This window comes from Bombus impatiens, unplaced genomic scaffold, assembly GCF_000188095.3.
Source record: "Bombus impatiens unplaced genomic scaffold, BIMP_2.2 scf_0191, whole genome shotgun sequence".
NCBI lineage: Eukaryota > Metazoa > Arthropoda > Insecta > Hymenoptera > Apidae > Bombus > Bombus impatiens.
In genome coordinates, this window is record NT_176610.1 from 521356 (window position 1) to 540772 (window position 19417).

General features: G+C 31.5%; 1 protein-coding gene and 2 long non-coding RNA genes across 5 annotated transcripts in view; all 3 read right to left on the reverse strand.

Annotated features, from left to right (window-relative positions):
* LOC100745007 (forkhead box protein O) overlaps positions 1-19417 on the reverse strand; it is a 298728-nt gene that overhangs the window by 221314 nt on the left and 57997 nt on the right. The gene's annotated exons all lie outside the window — the stretch shown is intronic.
* Positions 669-2455, reverse strand: LOC117151389. The gene is made up of 2 exons (XR_004461275.1): positions 1808-2455; positions 669-1731 (listed from the first exon to the last, which is right to left on the reverse strand). It is a non-coding gene; the product is annotated as an uncharacterized LOC117151389 (long non-coding RNA).
* Positions 5745-7961, reverse strand: LOC117151390. Its single transcript, XR_004461276.1, has 2 exons — positions 6769-7961; positions 5745-6263 (listed from the first exon to the last, which is right to left on the reverse strand). It is a non-coding gene; the product is annotated as an uncharacterized LOC117151390 (long non-coding RNA).

The window sequence follows — 19417 nt, forward strand, 5'->3', positions numbered from 1 at the left end:
TTTTTGCTCGAATCAAAGAACTGAATCTGGGCTACAAGATAGCAGTGAAATGTTAATTAGTTTATTTCTAATAATCTTCTAATAATATATAATATATTTTAAAATTAAAAATTATATAATGTATGATAATAATAAATAATAATAATTCTAATCTATTCGGAAATTTCAGATTATAATTTTTCTATTGAAAGACTTAAAAATGTACCTTCCTTTACAAAATTTATGACACTTAAAACAATTCCCTGTAACTATTATTTTTTACTTACGGTTAGAAAAAGAAAAGGCGACCATTAAATAATATTCTGTAAGAAGTAGAGATTATCTACTTTTAAGTGACGTATTATCTCGTTTAAATAATTTTTATGGACAAGTAAGATTCCAATTTGGAATCTTTATAACCGAGAAACATAAAAATATCAAGAATCAAGTAAACGAAAAAAATCAAAATTACAACTTTTACCTAGCCAGACAACTGTTCTCAAACCCTGCGCGACAATAAAAAAACAACGTTTCCAACTAGGCAATGAAACGAACACGAGGACAAAGACGGCACTTTCAAAATACCGATATAAAAATTGATCGTTCGAGTTGTAATTGCAGATTTCTATAGCTGATCTATTTTTAAATCAAAGGTAATTAAGCTAAATGATACTTTTATTGGTATTCGCCAGTGCTCCTTTTGGTCTTTTATTTTTTTTTTTTTTTTTTTGGTTCTTTTTTTCAAGGATATTAAGGCTTGACTGTTGCTAGCATTTTGTATTATCTGTCCATTAAAAAACCATCAGCAATTTTAGTTAATCCTCGTTAAATATAACGCATTCTTTTATCATTTTTTTACCGAATTTCTTTCATTTTCACTTCGTAATGAGCGTAATCGACAGAAAAAGATTGAGATAGCTATGTAATGAACTCTGGATAATAGAAGAACACAATAAAATATATTACAATGTATGCTAGATAAATATGCTTGTTAAATACCGTTTTTGCATATGCAATTTACGTTTCTCTTCAAAAGCATTATTGACAAATTCAGTAAAAATATATCGTAAATATTTTGCTGTAATTGTGCATTTTTAAAGTAATTTAATTTTAATAACATTAAATATATGCTTTAAATAAATTTCAAGCCGGTCATCATAAAGCAAACATTGGCTTTACGATTGTTTATAATTGAAACTAATCAGATATCCGATGAAATTGTCTAAAATATAAAATTGTTATAGCTTAACAGTATATACTTTACATTGTATACTTTAACAGTATAGCCTGAAAGAGTCATCAATATTTATGTTTCATAAAAAGCAGAAAGTATATCTTCTGCTTGTAATACACGAAATGCAGATATCCTTTCCTTAAATCGCCCACTCAAAAGTCTTTACATTTTATTATATCGTTAAGGGATTAAATAAATGATCCTATTTGGTAAATTCAGCGCTATAGTTTATTTCATATAATCTAACCATGATCGAAATTATCTATGATTGGTTATAGTGCACATAACATTGCAAGCTAACTTGCAACGTACTTTTTCGCACGGAACGGTTTTAGCGAATTCTACGTCGTATTCGGCTTAAAAATAAGTACGACGAAACGCGCAATGAAGGTAAAGAGGCGACCGCCAACATAGCTTTTTGAGTGGCGTGCCGATTATCTATCTCGAATGATCGACCCTCAAAAACCTCGTCGGAGCACATCTAATCAACGATTACTTCGATTGGTCAGCACAACTACCTGTGGAATGATACGCGAGTTCCAATTTTCGAAATCAAGGCGTCGATTAGACGAAAGATTAGATATAGAAATTTACACCAGAATTAATTTTGTATTGATTGTGCACTCGTAATACTGCTGACGTCCTCATCAACAACTGCACGACGTTGTTTCGATAGGGCTGATGTCGAAAAGCACAACGCTGAAATACAGGCGTAATGTCACAGCTCATCCTGTAAAATGTCAGTTTCGGTGCTAATTCAACAGAGTAATTCGTCGAGCACACGCGATAACGATGCGCGAACGCGTACTTGCAAATAACAGATCGCGCACATCGCAGACCAAGATATTTGGCACTGAATATCTAAAAATACACACGATCGTATAAGTGTTGTGCCCTCACTAACAATGTAGCGCAGATATCGGTTGTACTATCTACGGTCTAGAGGCCAGTATGTATAATTAGTAGAGACGACTGTTCGATTAAGGTAGCGCCTCGTTTCCTTGCTTCATCGAGTGTCGAGCCGTGATCGTTTCTACACAATCTTTAAGTATATGTCTATGTACTGCTGATTGTTTTTTATTGCCGTGCAACAAAAACGTTGTTTATAAATTAAATCACACGATAGCAACGCTACTTTACACGTATCAGAATTGCGTTTCTTTGTTTTGTTTTTAATGTTCTTGAATATGCTCTTTCATAAATTGGGGTTTTGATATATGTAGGTATAAATGTTTATACGATATAGCATCCTTTTAACTAGAACTTTAAATAGCAGGTGATTGTACACTGATATAAATTTAATCAAATGAGAGCAACGTTTCAGGTAAAATTTTTGCCATATATAATATATTATATAGATTCCTCAAAAGGTCAGGTGTTCAATAAAATAATTTTTTTACAATTATCTGAATTCTTTTCGACACTTGTTTGATTTTATTGTTCCATGTTCATAAAAACCATCAATTATTATTGAAAAATTCATTGAATGTTGTTGTTAGTTTCTTCATTCCTGAATAATTAATTCGTTGGAAAATTGCGTAAATCCTTAAAAAAAATAATGTATAAGTATAACATCGAGGAATTAGATGGAATGCAAAGAATTTCACATCCAAATTCACCAAGTTTATTATTTTAAAGTAAGGAAGTATTTGTTTGCATTCGTTTCAGTTTCTTCACATACACATAATTACATCGTACGTACGCAGAACTAATTTGTTCACCTTCATTTCCACCTATCTCAAGTGATGAATATGTAATTACGGCTCTAATCATACTCTTACATTTTTTATTGTTGGTTATTTTTACTAATATCTCTTCAAATATTATTGTCAAAAGAATTTTTCGGCTTTCCCTCTTACTTAGCCTCCAATGAAAGATAGATAAAATCACTCTTGGATTCTACAAATCAATGTTGGACTGTGCTAATATATACATTAACTTCTTGAAATAATTTTATGGTTGAACATTTTAAATAAATTTCAAATAAATTAGGTTTTTAGTTACTTCTACTATATGTTTTGTTATATAATTTATGATATTAAATAGCAAAATTCGTTTACTTTTTGGTATTCAACAAACGCGTATTACATCAAATATATTTTTTGAATAATTGAATATTAATTAGAATTTGCTAATTTTAGATAAAAAATTAAAAATGTAAACTTCTTACTAACTTGAAATAAATTTAAAGTTTAAAATTTGCTAATAAATGAAAAAATTTGAAAAACAAAATTTCATGTGCACTTATTACAAATTACAATTCTTACATATACAATTATTGAAGATACATGCACTGACTAATTAATTATTTTGTCTATTAATTTCTTAAAATACCTACATGTAAACTGATTTAATTTCATGAATTGTAATATCGTGTACTGTATTGTATATTTCTCAAGCCAAATATTTCATCCGATGTTATGAAATAAATAACTTAATATTAGAATCGCAAAACTATTCATTTTTCTTATATGGCAGGATATCCTTTACGAAATGATATTTATTCGAAATTTTACATTCCTTCCATTTTTTATTGTTACAATTGAGTCGCGTTTTGTAATGTATACTCGCATAATATGTACGTATTACATGGCATTTATTTTCACCGTAGTAATGTGAGCTTCCCGACAGATTTTTGCAAACGCATGCATATTTAACTCTAGTAAAAAGAATAGGCTATTTTTAAATCTAACATTTGTTAGCAAATTGAAATGAAAACCTAGTAATTAAAACATTGTCTTTAATCTTTGCATTCATAGAATTTTCATAACAGTCCCTCTAAATTACAAACGGTGGATTTTTTATGTCAATTAAAATTCATTCACCACTGAATGTCGATCGTATTAATTAGGACACAACTCTTTGAAATTTCATTCGTTGAAATTCATTTCTTTAATTAATGAATAACATCGTTATTATATAGTATGCAAATAATAGAAAAGTACAAAGAGTGGAAACAAGAAAATAACGTGATGACCAAGTTCAACTCATTCAGTTGTTATTAACTATTTCCTATATTAATTAACTAGTATTAATCGATAACTACATTGGGATTGACTTCGATTGCTGTAGTCAAACCATTCGTTACGCTGAATTATTGGATATGGTGCAATCGTGCAATTACATTATTTATACAACGTCAAAAGCGATGGGCACTGCAAAAGTCTGTCTCCAGAATTATTAGACTGTAATATAATAATATAGCAATATATGAAACATCCATTGAAACACATTAAGTTTTCTAAACTACTTAATTTGATCTTTCTAGATTACTTCAAGAAATATATCACTTGTCGACGATGTGATTTAGATAAAACTGCGCAACGATTTACTTTATTCATATTTTATTTATTTATTAGTTGTTATTTTCTTTCGACTGTCTCTCATTTCAAACATATTATTGAAAATCTTTAGTGAGTTCTTTACGATGATAAGATGAATGCGGGAAGACTTTAAGTACTTTTCCATTCTAGAAATTAGCAAAAATTTTTCAGGGAAAATAGTATTAATAAACAAACATGTTCTTTGTTCATTTTTTAAATATTTTTTAAGCCTTTAACAATAGAAACACATTTTTTTGATTTCCTTATATACAATATGATTTCCTTATACACATATGCATTAGAAACAAATGCATTTATCACTTAGTTAATAAAATGTTTTCTTATGAGGTGTTAAGATACAAAATGCAGTGCTGCTTATATCTAGTATGTACGCAACATCGAACATGAAAACATTACCGATACTATCATCGACAACGAAGAGTTTAGCGTATCAACAAGGAACATGAAACACAACAATAGGAAAGCCTTAATTGACAACTGAAATTTAGCCAGTGGCGCGTATGTCGATTGAAACTTGCACTGATGAAAAGTAGAAGATAAATATCGTATTAGATCGTCAAGGAAAACAGACATCTCATATAATATTATAACGTAATAGAAAAGTTACGCATAATAGAAATAATCACATAATATATGTCGTTTTCGCCGGAAATGCAAATGACTATGGTCCAATCCATGAAAAAACGAACGACGCGCTCGCGTCAGCATGAATCGTCGCGTTTCTATTAACATAGTCGTTGTTGTTGTGCGTTTAAGGCCAGATGCAGACAAGCGAGTTTTGTCGTTTGCGATATCGCAGACTTGTATGCACTGCCCAACTACAAATAAATCGCACCGCGTCACAGACACGAGGTGGCTCGTATCGGTGTGATATCGCAACGACAAAAGTCGCTCGTCTGTATCAGGCCTAAACACGCATTACGTCGGGCAGAATCGTGTCAACGCGCTACATCAATCAACCAGACACGTTTTGCGTTTTCAATAAGAATCGGTTTTAGTTGTTCGTTATTCGTGTTACGCTTACGTCTAATGGCGCGTTATTTAAAAATGAAATATTCTTGAAGATAGATGTCACACTTCCGGAAGAAAAGTATAAAGTAATGATGCCAAACGTTAATTTTGGAGAGGGTCCTCGAACAGAGGCATTTATTTCATCAGATCGAAACAATGGATCTTGTCGGAAGAAGTTAAATATTAAACCAGATATTTATTAATCCAGAACAGAGTTTAACTTTAGGAGAACTAAAGAGTTAGAGTACAAGTAAATCCGAATTTACCGAATTCACTTAGTCAACATTCGATTGTACTTGAAAGTATCGGCATTTACATCTATTTTCGAAACTCATACTTAAAGATATGTGTTCAGTTTTTCTATCGAGGTACTCAAGATATATCCAAAACTTTTCAGTCAAATTTAAACCTATTTGCAATATACCTATTTTTACTTTCTATTTGTAAAAACCGGTAGACGATTGTCTATTAATGAACAAGACTAGAAGACCATTGTCTTACGCACATAACCTGTATCCATTGGAAAACTACTTGGCATCTGAAATCCTCTACTCTCCCTTCTTTCAAGATTCGTCTCTCGGGAGTCCCCTATTCATTTTTGCGCTGGGTCCAATGGAAATAGCCCAACAATTGCATATTTCGCGTCTTTGAAATTTGGTTCGTCATATTCGCCACGGTGGCGAACGAGTACTTTGCTGCTACGAGTAATTTACGATGACGGAATTTCAAGAGTTTCTTCGTTGCCTCGTTATAAATTTAAATCGTCATCAAATTAGTTGTGGAAAAATACTCGAGTCGAACAAGGTTTCGAATACGAATGTATATAAAAATACGTATAGTTGGCGGAAGCGACATAGATAGGTCATAAAATGGAGGTCAGTGGTTAAAATTCACGATTTGACTGTAACAAATAATTAGCCAAGAAAAGTCAAAATCCTTTAGAACCAAATTTAGAGCCAAATGGTATCAATTCAGAACCAGTTTTTCCTTTACAGTATATCTGGCAAAATTTGTCTGTATGCAAAGGAAACATTCTTATGAAATAAATAGCAAACAACGAAACACTTAAAGATATCAATATTCTTCTTCACCAGTGCTATCACACTGAATCATGTCCACATGTGAGCTATTGTTCAAGAAAGTAACGATTGCGATAACCTAAAGTAACTATCTTACTGTAAGAGACACAAAAATACTCACTTGACAAAGATATTCTGATTAAGAATAGTTTACAAAGATTATTTTCGTAGAATCGATAAATTTCAATTTCGTTATAAATGAAGATGTAGGTATGCTCTCGCTCAAATGTCGCAAAACGGTTATTATATCTAATTCAAGGCTGGAAAATGTGAAGTGGCAATTAAAAGATGAAAAAATATGATTGACATGTGGCAAAAAAGAATTAGTTACTATATAATGTATTAATAATTTTACTGAAAAATGCAAGCAACTTTAATATCATAACCTACATTTACATCGAATACTGATGTTTTACTAATTTCAAGCATCAAAAGTATCTTCAGACTTTTGAGAAAGACTATAGATTGCCCTTTCTCATATTACTTCTATCAGGTTGAGTCTCAATTACTAGAATATATTATTAGCTAAAAAGTTGAAAAATAGAACAACGGTTATTGTTGTGGATGCGCATTTCTGATCGACTGGTCCCCTGGTGTGCAACGGTAAACGACGATCCATAAAATGTTTCTTCCTTCTTACTTTGGTGTGGAAGGTTCCATTATCTATGCCTCACAGCAGGCATCGAATGGCAGAAAGGCTCGAGAAAAGCAAGGACAAAAGGCAGCGAATTATTTGCTGCATTAATTTTTTTCATGGATGACCGGGGGAAAATGATTTCGGGTTTCTGACTCGATGGCATGAACGAGTGCGTTAACATAAACAAAAGTCAATAAATCTCGAACAAGCCAGATTGAGCGAGAAGAGATTAACCTGAATTTTATTAAACGACTTTTCTTTCCATGTATCGCCAATTGTGCCGATTAGTATGCTAAATGTTTAATGAAACATGATTAACAACTTAAACACGTCTATGTAACCTGTAACAACACGCGTGTGATTTTTATCCAAGTAGTAAACGCTCGTTAAATTGAAGAACGCAATTACTAGTCATTCTGACTTATCAGCCAGTCAGATCACGATGCTAACTTCACTTCATTTGTCACTGTCTCGACAATTTCGCTGTAATTTCTTTTCTTTTCAGCGAATTGCGCTGAGAGGAAAGATTCGATGGGTTTATTGGAATATTTAACTATCGATAATTATATGTTACACAATTTTTTAATGTTTAAGACGTACGAGAATTGAATTAGACAATTTAATCCTAACCTTTGTCTCATTGTTCGACGAAGATAAAAATTCAGGCTCACCTGCAACAGAAGAAAAGAATAAAATTTAATTTATATACATAACAAATTAATATCATATACATACTAAGTAGACTGCGGATAATTATATAAATTGTGCAAAATGCAAAAATTATATGAACATTTAGAAAAATTAAATACACAAAAATATAAGAAATGTGCACAATATGCAAAACTGCATACAATGTCCAAGATAGAGTACTTGTATTGGAATATTTACAAGATAAAATATGTCTCTATAAAGGTTTCGGTTCTTCAATAGCGTTCATAAAAATATGAACTCGCATAAACATCATTCGCAGTGCAATAATAATTAACTTTTTATTCCAATTATTACACTATTCGCTGGATTGTACGATATATAAATCACGGCCCACGATTCAGAATTCATCACTGTCCAAGAGGACAATGTTAATCATGTACGAGGGTGCCAGTGAGTTGGCAAAACCTGAAAAGCCTCGTTCTAACTGAACACTCGTTAGGCAATATTTCCTCGAGCTCAGGTATTAATGAGAAGAAAAACGGGAAAGAAGCGCGAAGAACGCGTTCTTCGTGGCTGGCAATCGAGTATCGCAGTAATACTCGCTCGAATTCGGGAACTGTGCCAGTTAGAAACGATCGTCTTCCACTTTTCAATTTACAATGTGAGAAAAAAAATCGGAGCTCGACGAGCAAGGAACGCACGTCTCCGCTCGTCTGTTCCCCCAAGTGCGCCACTTTCTCTGTAGCATCGAGGGTACTTGCGAGGGGATGTAATCGCATGATAATTTTCTCATGAGTTTTCTTACCCCTCGCGAGAGGACGCACTTGGATCAAGCCCAGTTGGCCGCGATTCTTCGCTTCTCGCTTTTGCCAACAAATACCATAAGGCAGCAGCTCGCTACAAAGCCTTGTTACTTTGCATTAACGCCGATGTTCCCGTCGATGACCTTTTCCCCCGACGGAGAACCTTAGAACTCGTCAAGAAGTAAAGATTTTGAATCGATTTACAGGGGCTCGGTGTTGATATGACGATCGTATAAAAATAGAAAACGGGGGAATATCTTGTTACGAGGAGCATCTCATTTTCAAATAATCAACCCTCATACGAAATTCGGTTCAATTTGATTTAGTATGAGAATCAGGCGTTTGAGAAGCTTTTACGAGAACATTTTAGGATTTTGCCGATTCTTGAAGTTATTGTACAAAGAATATATGTATAGGTATGCTATACGTAGATCGCAGATATTTATGTAAATTTATACTTTTGTGAACGCAATTAAAGAAGTGGATCTAAACAGAGATTTGTTTATCTACTAAATATAACAACTAAATAGTACTTGCTATGTGGGTATTTTATATACTTTTATATAGTATGCGCATCCTTGCATCCTTACATTTCCCCAAACGCATAAAAATATGCAGTTTAGTCACATGTAAAAAGATACGTTTGGTTACCTGTGTTATAATACAAAAGATATTCTTTACTTTGATACTGTTTTCAATATAATACTTGAACGATGCAAACAGTTATATAATATATGTAAATATATATTAATATATCCTTATCAGGAACACGAGGCATTATTTGTTTTGTAATTTAAAGAATGAAAACGAAAGAATTTTACAAAACAGCTCTATAGAGAAAATCGATTTTTCATACTTTAAAGAAATGATCAATACAGGAACAAAGTTCAACGAAATTGGCTGCACCAGGTTACATACGGACTACATACATGTACATACAGGAACGCTACAGTCATAGCGTAAAGTTTATATTTTAATTAGTCAGATTAATTAGAAAAGTGATTGAATAGTTTCGTACTCTTACCTATTATTAACAAAGTGTTATGTTTCTCTTTTCTCTTTATTTGTACTCAAACTGCGACAATATTATTTAAATATAGGAATGAAAGAGACTAAACCAAACTCAGGGATGAAAATTCGCATGAATTAGTTATTATTATATTATTAACTATTTTTTCTTTTATCCGCATATAATTAAGTTTCAAATCTATCTCACTAATTTGTTTACTTAACAAGCTGTAATATCGCGACTAATTGTGACATCAATATTGATCCAGTAAAAATAAATAACGATGTATGTAAAATAGTTTCATATGTAAATTAGAACTTCAAACTTAATTTCTTCGGAAATTCCCGTCATATATTTCGTTCCCTCTCGACACCTGAATCCGAATCTAATGTAATAATATGAAGTTACGCTTCCTCGGTATTAGAGGATTTACTTTCAAAGCAGTACCAATGTTACAGCAACCTTTTAATTGGCTCGAATGTAAAGTACGGCCCTGAAGTCGAGAGTGAAGACTGTGAAGTGAGGATTAAGTGAAAAATGCAGTACACAGAATTCTTTTTAGACTTTACATATAAATGCAGTGTAAGAAATTGTTTTACTAAATAATTTTTCGTTAAAGTTGTAGTAGTTCGCAGTAGTTCAGTAGAAATTTACTCAGGATAGATAGTCAGACATTGACTAAAGCTGGTACATAAACTTCAACTTCTGTCTTAATTCTTTGCGCTTATATAACGAGTTTATACTCAATATCAGAAGGCCAATGACTAGACACATTTGTCAGAGTATTAAAAAGACTGAAGCATTTTAAATAAAACTTGTAAGACGAATGGCTAATGCATGTTATTCGTTACATGCGTTATGTATGATATTTCACTAGTATTTGTAATATACCGAAAAATTTAAAAACTAAAAAATCTAACAAAAGCCAAAGCATTTCCTTTCTTATTCCTACTTACAGTGAACAAATAATAAGAAAACAAGCAAATTATTTTATTGCCCACGTTAAAAAATACAGAAAAATCTGTAAAGCTTTAAAAAGAAAAACCACGATAATCGTGTAAGATTCGCATTCTATTTCTATTAAACACCTGTCGCGTAATATCCTCAAGCCAAAAGGATAAGGTGCATTAAAGCAAAGTGGATGCTTGAGGTTGGCGAGTAAACACTACGAACGGAAACTTTTAATCCAAGTTTCCAGTGGCGCTGGACTTCCGTGCGAAGACGCGGTAAATCAACCCCCGTTTACACGGAGCACTTTGCTTTATTGTTTAAGCTTCACAAAAGAATACCGACAGGCAAGTTGGGTCGAGACAACAATTAAGATGTATGTCATTGCGCGATAGCAATGTTACGGCTATTTTAACAGTCTCATCGTTTCACAAGACATATACGCGAGCATGACCATTTCCTGCTGCTCTCGCGCGCAATTTTGTAAATCGCCAGTGACACGCGAATTATCTTACAATCAAAAAATCGCGACATTCGAAGCGACGTGACGACAAAGCTCAGTTAAAAAGACTCTATCATAATTCCAAATCATTAAGTTTTACGAGATATCGCTTACAAGCAGCTGTATCGTCGCATTAAATACCGGTTGTGTAATAGACAAGAAGAGCAATTCGAAAGTAAAATTTACGATCAAATTTTTCTCCTATTACTTTTCTGCTTCTTTTTTACTACTATCCCTTTGTAACGAAGTTTAAAAAAAGGATTATCATGCGGTGTCAATTATCAATAATCAAAACGTATACGAATTAAAATGTAGCAAGGTAATTATATTACACGAGTCATGTATTGACTCACTATTGATTTTATTATATATTGAATCATTCAGTGTCTTAGAATCGTAAGTCTACTTACGGGCATATACTGTATTCTGTTTTAAAGCTTCGTGTAATGAAAAGAAATTTATGACTTATAATATTTTACTTATGAGTAGAAGAGCTAGTGTATATTAATTACTATTTGGATAACGACATTCTGAAACGAAAAAGGTGAATTGTAATACAAATTTTGTTTTCTAATATAATGCATACAGTACTTTACGAAATGTGCAGCGTAATGATTTCAAAAAATTTGGCACAGAAAGATCATACATGAAATTAATATCAATTTTCAGCCAACAATGAATCGTATTAATTATCGAATCGAATAATCGAATTAAGTAAATCAGATATTTATTTCTATAAAAAAGAATGTTGTCTTAAGTTTATACAACGAAACCATATATTTTTCTCCATAAAAGAAATATTGAGCTGGAAACATATTACGCCAAAAAACCATGATTTTTTAATCTCAAAGATATTTAGATTTAAATATTTCAAAATGATACTAACAATAGATATTTATCTCCTTAATGTCATCTTTATTTTTTTTATTATAACGAAAATAATACGGAAGAACATTATTTTACCTAACATACTAAAATAACGAGAATGACTGATTTTGAATCTCGTTATCCACGTTACTAGTGAATGTACTAGTTACTTCCATGCACATAGTAATAATTTTGTGGTTTTGAAATATGATATCAACGAATGGTGAATTTATCTGCTGATAACATCCTATAATTATATAAATCCTATAATAAATAACATTATATAATTGTTGTATTTATTTATTTATATTACAACCTGGTTCAAAAAATTGGCCATTTAAAATATTATGTATATACATATACACAGGAACATGACCACTTTGACTATTGACCAATTTTGCCTCACCATATCGTAGCTTATATTATAATTCACTGTACTGAAAGGATCATTGTCGAAAGAACGATCTTAACCTACCCCTAGCCAGGAAAAATTTCACAAATATGGGGGGGGGGAAGTTCTCAGCGTTAAGATACAGCAAATTTGAACAAGCCCGGCACATATAACGACAACACAGGGATTCTTATGCAGTATATTATCGCGTCGCATCGCGTCGTTCCCAGCCGAAATGCAACAAGTTGCCCATTCGACCCGAATACCTCCGTCTCTTTTTCCCATGCTTTCTCTCTTCCTCTCCTTTCCCAGTCAACTACCACACTAAAATACATTCATAAACGCGTACGCAAGCACACTAACACGATTCATCTATAACCGTGTGACATCTTATACGTATTTCGCGAGGAAACACGCGTGAAAAGCACATTTTATCGCTAATTCACGAGCCAGTCTCATCTTTGTCGAGTGTATTCGCCAAACCATTGTTCAATGAGGTTCTTCGGTTCATTTTTCGCTACCGAAACGACGAACGGAATTTCTTCCCCGAAGACAACGCTTTTCTAACGACCGTTTGTCACGACCCTCTGCAGAAAATTGGCTCTGCATAGAATGATTCACGGAATTGTTCTCTTGCAACGTTTATGTGTTTCATAAATCAAATTGTTGAACAATCAATGACCGATTTTGATTAATAAATCAGCTACTGATCGCATGCGGTTTCAGAACGAACGATACCTAACTATTTATTATTCATTTTTTATAATCCTAAATACATTAAATAATAAATTGTTTGCAATTTTATATAATATTTGTATTACAATATCTTTTCTAGCTCCTAATTATCATTGTCTGATATCAATTAATCGTTTCTTTTTCTAACATCAAGGGTAACTTTTAACATTGCATGGAATTGCAAATTTGCAATTGGAACTGCAATTGCATTGCATAATTGCATGGAATAATACTGAGGAAATGAAATTGCACTAACAATATTAGCTGTTAATTTCAACTACATTACTATGTACGTAATATCATTGCATTCAAAGAATACTGTTAAATAAAATCGTAACAATGGATAGTTAATAAAGTTAGAAATTTTTTAAAGTTTTGGTGTAAAATTTAGCCTCAATGTTGTAAGAAACTTATTAAATTCAAAAGTTAATTGCTCAGGAGGAATACTAATATTTTACAAATTTTTATATATCTTAACTTTAATGATTATGTGCGATTAAAAACTGATTTTACTACGTCTGTTCAGATTTTATAATGTTACGTACACGTTAATCTTTAAATGTGAAACAAAATTATCATTTAAACTTGTAAATTGCATTAGAAATTACTTTACAGATTTACAAGTGATAGTATCATACATTTCACAGCGATAATAAAATTTAACCTGGAACAGCTCTACGCATTTTATCTAGAATTATATTTCGTCCACGTTGATTATAATTATCATTTTTGGGGATTATTTCGCAAATGTACCTAGTGCTTTACCAGATGGAATATCTGACTATTGCTTTTATTAAAATTGCATTGAATATCCCGTATTAAATTAAATTTAATATACCCAAATAATACAATCGGTTTAAACATAAATAGAATATTGTACTCGTATCTCTATGACAATGCACATCGAAATATGGAAACCGCAAAACCGCAAGTTATCCTGCAAGGAAGACGGAAAACTGTAAAATCGCCTTGTGGCATGATAATTATATTTCTGTTGCTTTCATCAATAAGAACAGGTAAGGGATATTCTATTTACTAATAAAGTTATTTAATCTGCATTCATCTTGTCATTTGTTCGTTATTTTCATTATCCAAGAATAATACGCCATAATGTATCTACTACAATACGAAAGTATCTAAACACACACACAGAGAAATCTTTTATCAATATATTATGTTTGTTATGAAGAACGCCTGGAAATTTCATTAGCGGTGTAATCAGATATAATTATCATGATCATGTTGATAAAATATAAAAGCAATTTGGAAATCCATCCAAATCTAGAAGTTAGAAGATATTTTTTGCAAAAAATTTGAACTGTGAGTTATTCGTTATATGTGTTAGTAAACTGCAATACTTAATGAGACCACGTTCAGCACTAATTATATGTATGTCCAATACCTCTGTTCACACGTTGTGTATATCAATTTTTTACCGACTGTACGTTTATAATAAATGCGTTCTAACTTCTATCTACATTTTCGAATTGATTTTAAAATAAATACGATCACGATAGTTGTATCTTAGTGCAGTACGAATGAAATTTCAAAAATTTTGTATAACATACATAACATACTCATACAAATTTTCTATGGTAAACGTTCGAATGTTTCTGAATTCACTGTAGATGTACATATATCTTGCTGCGAATCTCCGATAGGAAATTTTTTATTTCACATACTACGTAATATTCATACAATTTATCTTCTTTTCTTCGTTATACCTTAGACGAGATAATGTCATAAAAGCTTATTCGTGTTCATGTTCGACTCGTGAAGCAGTGCACCGAGCAATTACGGAATTTATCACGTTTAATGGAACGTAGAATAAGTAGTAGATCTTGCAGACTTCCAATCCTTCGTGTAAGCTTCTGCAATCAGGAATAAGACAGAAAAAGTTGTCTGTATCTCATACCAAATAAAGCAACCAAGAGAACTTCGAGAGGCCAATCGAACGCCGAGTACAATGTATTTAATTGCACAAACGAAAAGAGAACAATCGACAGGCAGAAACATCTTAGAAAACGTGTTTTTCGTAATTTACATTTTCAGATTATGTATCGATCATAAATTACTTTGCTACTCGTAACTAATATCCATAAATATTTTCTTCCAAATACATAATTCTTCAACAATTTTTATAGCTATAAAACCAACACAGTGTTGCTACTATTGACGCAAACGTTACCTCATCTTCATTATCTAAAACTTATCTATTAAACTTTTAACAATAGTTACTAATGAAATTGTTGAGTTTGTGAATTTATGCAGTCTGACAAAAAGATTTAGAGAGATAAACAAAATAGCATATAATGAAGTTGAAACAAATGTTGGTTATTGGTACAACTAGGAATATTTAATAAGAAGATTTGATAAGAATTTTTGATAAAAGAAGTATGCAGCTTTTGAGAATGATTCGACATATTAGCAGTGGCAAATTCGTTAAAATTTATATTTCTATGCGCTTGTATAAATTTTCACACCAATATTTAAACTTCATTTGCGAATTACTTTATGAAGCAATATGAGAAATTATTTGCAGTTGCAATAATTTTTAAATCGACTACAATTTAATATTTGAGAAACAAACTGCTTAGAATAAGATTGTCCGAAGCTTACTTTCTTTTTCTGCAGGATTTGATCTACGTAGCCAATGCCATTTTGACTACGCTGTCGTTGTTTATAGCAGGTAAAATAGACGCAGAATATTTCTATCTTGCAGAACAGTTTAATTTAATACGGAAATAATACAGGATTCTTGATGAATTCTTTAGATAACAACTTCTTGCAAAACGCACGCACACAACGTCATAGCAGATACGAAAAAGGAAAGGAAAGAAAGTGGAGATCGCGTAACCTAAAAAGAAAAAAGCAACTAAAAAGAAAAATCGAAAGAGAAGTAAACTCTTTATGCCAATTCAGCATACGCGGTGAATTTAATCTCGTTCTTAACAATGCATTATTTGGAACGACTATAATACTTCTAATATTTACTTTCTAATATTTACTTTCGCTATCTTTAAACTTAAAATTTTAAAAATTAAAATTATTTGTTAATGTTTCTTTTCAAAATTTCTGAAAAAATACTTTTAATTGTTTTATCAAGTTTTATCCTATTTTTTCCACTAATCCTAGTTTATTAATTTTAATCTTAGTTATATCGCTTATGATATGATTCAGTTGATGTAGATCAGTTAGCTTAAACATAAGGATCAGTTGATTTGTGTCAGTTATGATCATTAAGTTTGAACATTAATTATGTATACAGTTGCAACTAATCGAGCTATCGATATTAAGTTTTTTTCTTACCACAGACAAAACTAATTTCTTACATATTTTATAGTACAATAGAGACACGAGAAATTATCTTAAACAATATCATATTGTAAAATATTAAATCAGAAAGTTGCTCGATTATAGCTCAAACACGCAAGAAGAAGAGAGATATAATGTTTTTTTAAAGAAACGCTATCTAATAATACATATCTAATAACATAACTTTTCATTTAAATAACTAAAAATCAGAGAGATTATGTTTAAACGAATGACTCAATCTGATCTTGAACTGGCAAATAATTCTATCCAACGGCGAGCATAAGTGGATTTTCATAAACCACTCAATGCAATTCTGTATTACTCCCGTACAACTTTATTAACGTTCCATGATTCTCTTCATTCCGCATCTCTCTTCTTTTTTTCATTATATATGGCAAGTCGTATAGTAAATGCCGTTGCATGCTATCAATTACAATATCCCTGCGTATCGCAGGAATTCCACAGGGACAAAAATATTTCACATAAAACACGGAAGTTGCACTCGTTGTTTCTGAACTGTCTCCGCATTCAAAATTCTACTCGGACATTCAATCATTCGAGCAATGCTGCAAGTGTTTCGACAAAACCGACTTTAATATATGCATATGTCCAAGCTGATTTAATTTTTGTTTTTGAGCTAATTTAAGCGGCTACGTAGATACTAAACGGAATCAAAAAAATCGATTTTTCGAAAATACATTTTTTCCAAAATATAATCTTCGTAGTATACGGCGATTAATTTATATATCAAACTGCTTTGAAATTTTAACAATAGAAGATAGTAAATGATGTCCTGTTTGAAATAATATCATTGACATATATAGGTATGAAATATAAGAAATAATATATCATTTGAATAACGTTAAATAAATAAAGAAAAATAATTATATTACAGTCTGTTCGATATACATACCTTCAAATTTTTATATCAATGACTTAATTAATTTAAGAAATACAAATTTAAAGATAATAATTGTTTCATCTATTTTTTGAATATGTTCTTAATAACAAGTTTCTTCATAACGAAAGCAACTTTATTCAGCGATAAAGTAAAGAAGAATAAGTAAATTAAAGTAATGAAATTAGAAAGTTTAAAATCCAGCCAATTATATGAACATAATATGCACATATAAATTACAGTAGAAATTCCAGAAACTATAACAAAAATAATGAAAAAACTATTAAACATATTTGGTGAAAATTTACGCAGCCATTTTACATTGAATTATCTAGACTTTTGTCATAAGATCTTTTTAATATTCTAGTCTTATCTTTCTTATACGTAAAAAACATATATCCGGGGAAAAGTCACATTTAAAATCAAATATGATAAAAAGTATATTTGCTCTTTTTTTGTATTAAACAACAGATGATGAGTGATACACCGAAATCATACATCGAAAAATTCCTTCTTGTGTTCTTTTGTCAGTTATATCTCATCTTGCATTATTTCTTTTTATCTCTTTTAATATTTTTCAATAAAACTAATGTAATCGTTAAACTTAAGTGCTCTCTATTGAAAGACAAAACATCTGCTTTAAAATTATATTTACTTAAAAAAAAAAAATCTCAAAAGAAGACGTACATATTTTCTCAAAATGTACGTAAGCTTTTAAGAACTAATCAAATAGATTAAATTTCTACAAAATTTCATCGAACTCGAATAATTTGCTACTAAAGCTGAATTCGAATATTCAACTAAACGAGAAAGTAAAAGAATTTAAACACTTTCACTTTTAGACAAACTTAAAGACTTTAAGCACATCACAGTTAATCGATAATTCTAGTAATCGATGAAGATCGAATCGATCATGGATTCGAAGATCTTTCCTAGCGTGCTGGCAATAAATAAATGCCCTCGGGGTGGGAAATCGAAATATATGTATGTCGCTATTACATAAAATATTTCAGCGGCCGGTTTACTTTTTAAAGACCGCGGAAACGAACGATACCTCGAAGTGGCCACCGTTCACGAAACGTCAATGACTATTCGGTGATAAAGAGCGCTGGGCTTTGAGAATAAAATACGGACACGAAGAGAATGCGACTCGAACCAAACACTGGACGTGGCAACGGTGGTCAGAACGATAACCCCTGTGAAGACTCGAGCGATAAAAAGCCGGTTATCTGCGAGCTGGTTATCGTCTTCTCTTTCCCTCTCCCCACCCTTTTCTTCTCACTGTTCTTTCTTCGTCGTTATTCCCCACCAATCACATGCCCGTTATACGCTTACTAGTAATCTGCCCGCCAATCACATATCGTTTGTCAAAGTTGCCGGCCGTTGCAATCTTTTGCATTACAAAGTGTTGACCTTCCGGTTTAGCAAACAGTCTAACACATTTAGCGCTTTTATCCGCGAAGAAAATGAAAAATTATTCCTAAATGTATATCAATCGTATTTGATAACTTGCAATAAGCTGACTTTGTTACTTGAACATTTTCATACCATTTCATTCCATTTTTATTCCATTTTTGTTCCATTCACGGAGGACTGTTCCAGAGTAACTTGAAATTTTGCTGTTTCATGGTTTTAATAATTATTATATGTATTATTATATGATATTATAATAATATCGTATTAGATTCAATAATAAATTATCGATTTCATATTAAATTAAAAAATTTCGCTCGTTTGTATGATATTCTTCTAAACAATTTCTGGTATATTTATATTTACAATAATTACCAAATAATATAGTATACAGTAATTAAAAACTCTTACTTTTATCAGTTTCATAGAAGAGAAGAATTCAGAGGAATCGATGCAAATGACAAAATATACGATTTGAGAAAACTGTAGGTGAAGTTAGACATTAATAGAAAAATCTGTATGCTTCCAAATCTTAAAACATATTATTATTATACATATCCATATAATGTTAAAAATTCATCATGAAGTTCTCTACTCACAT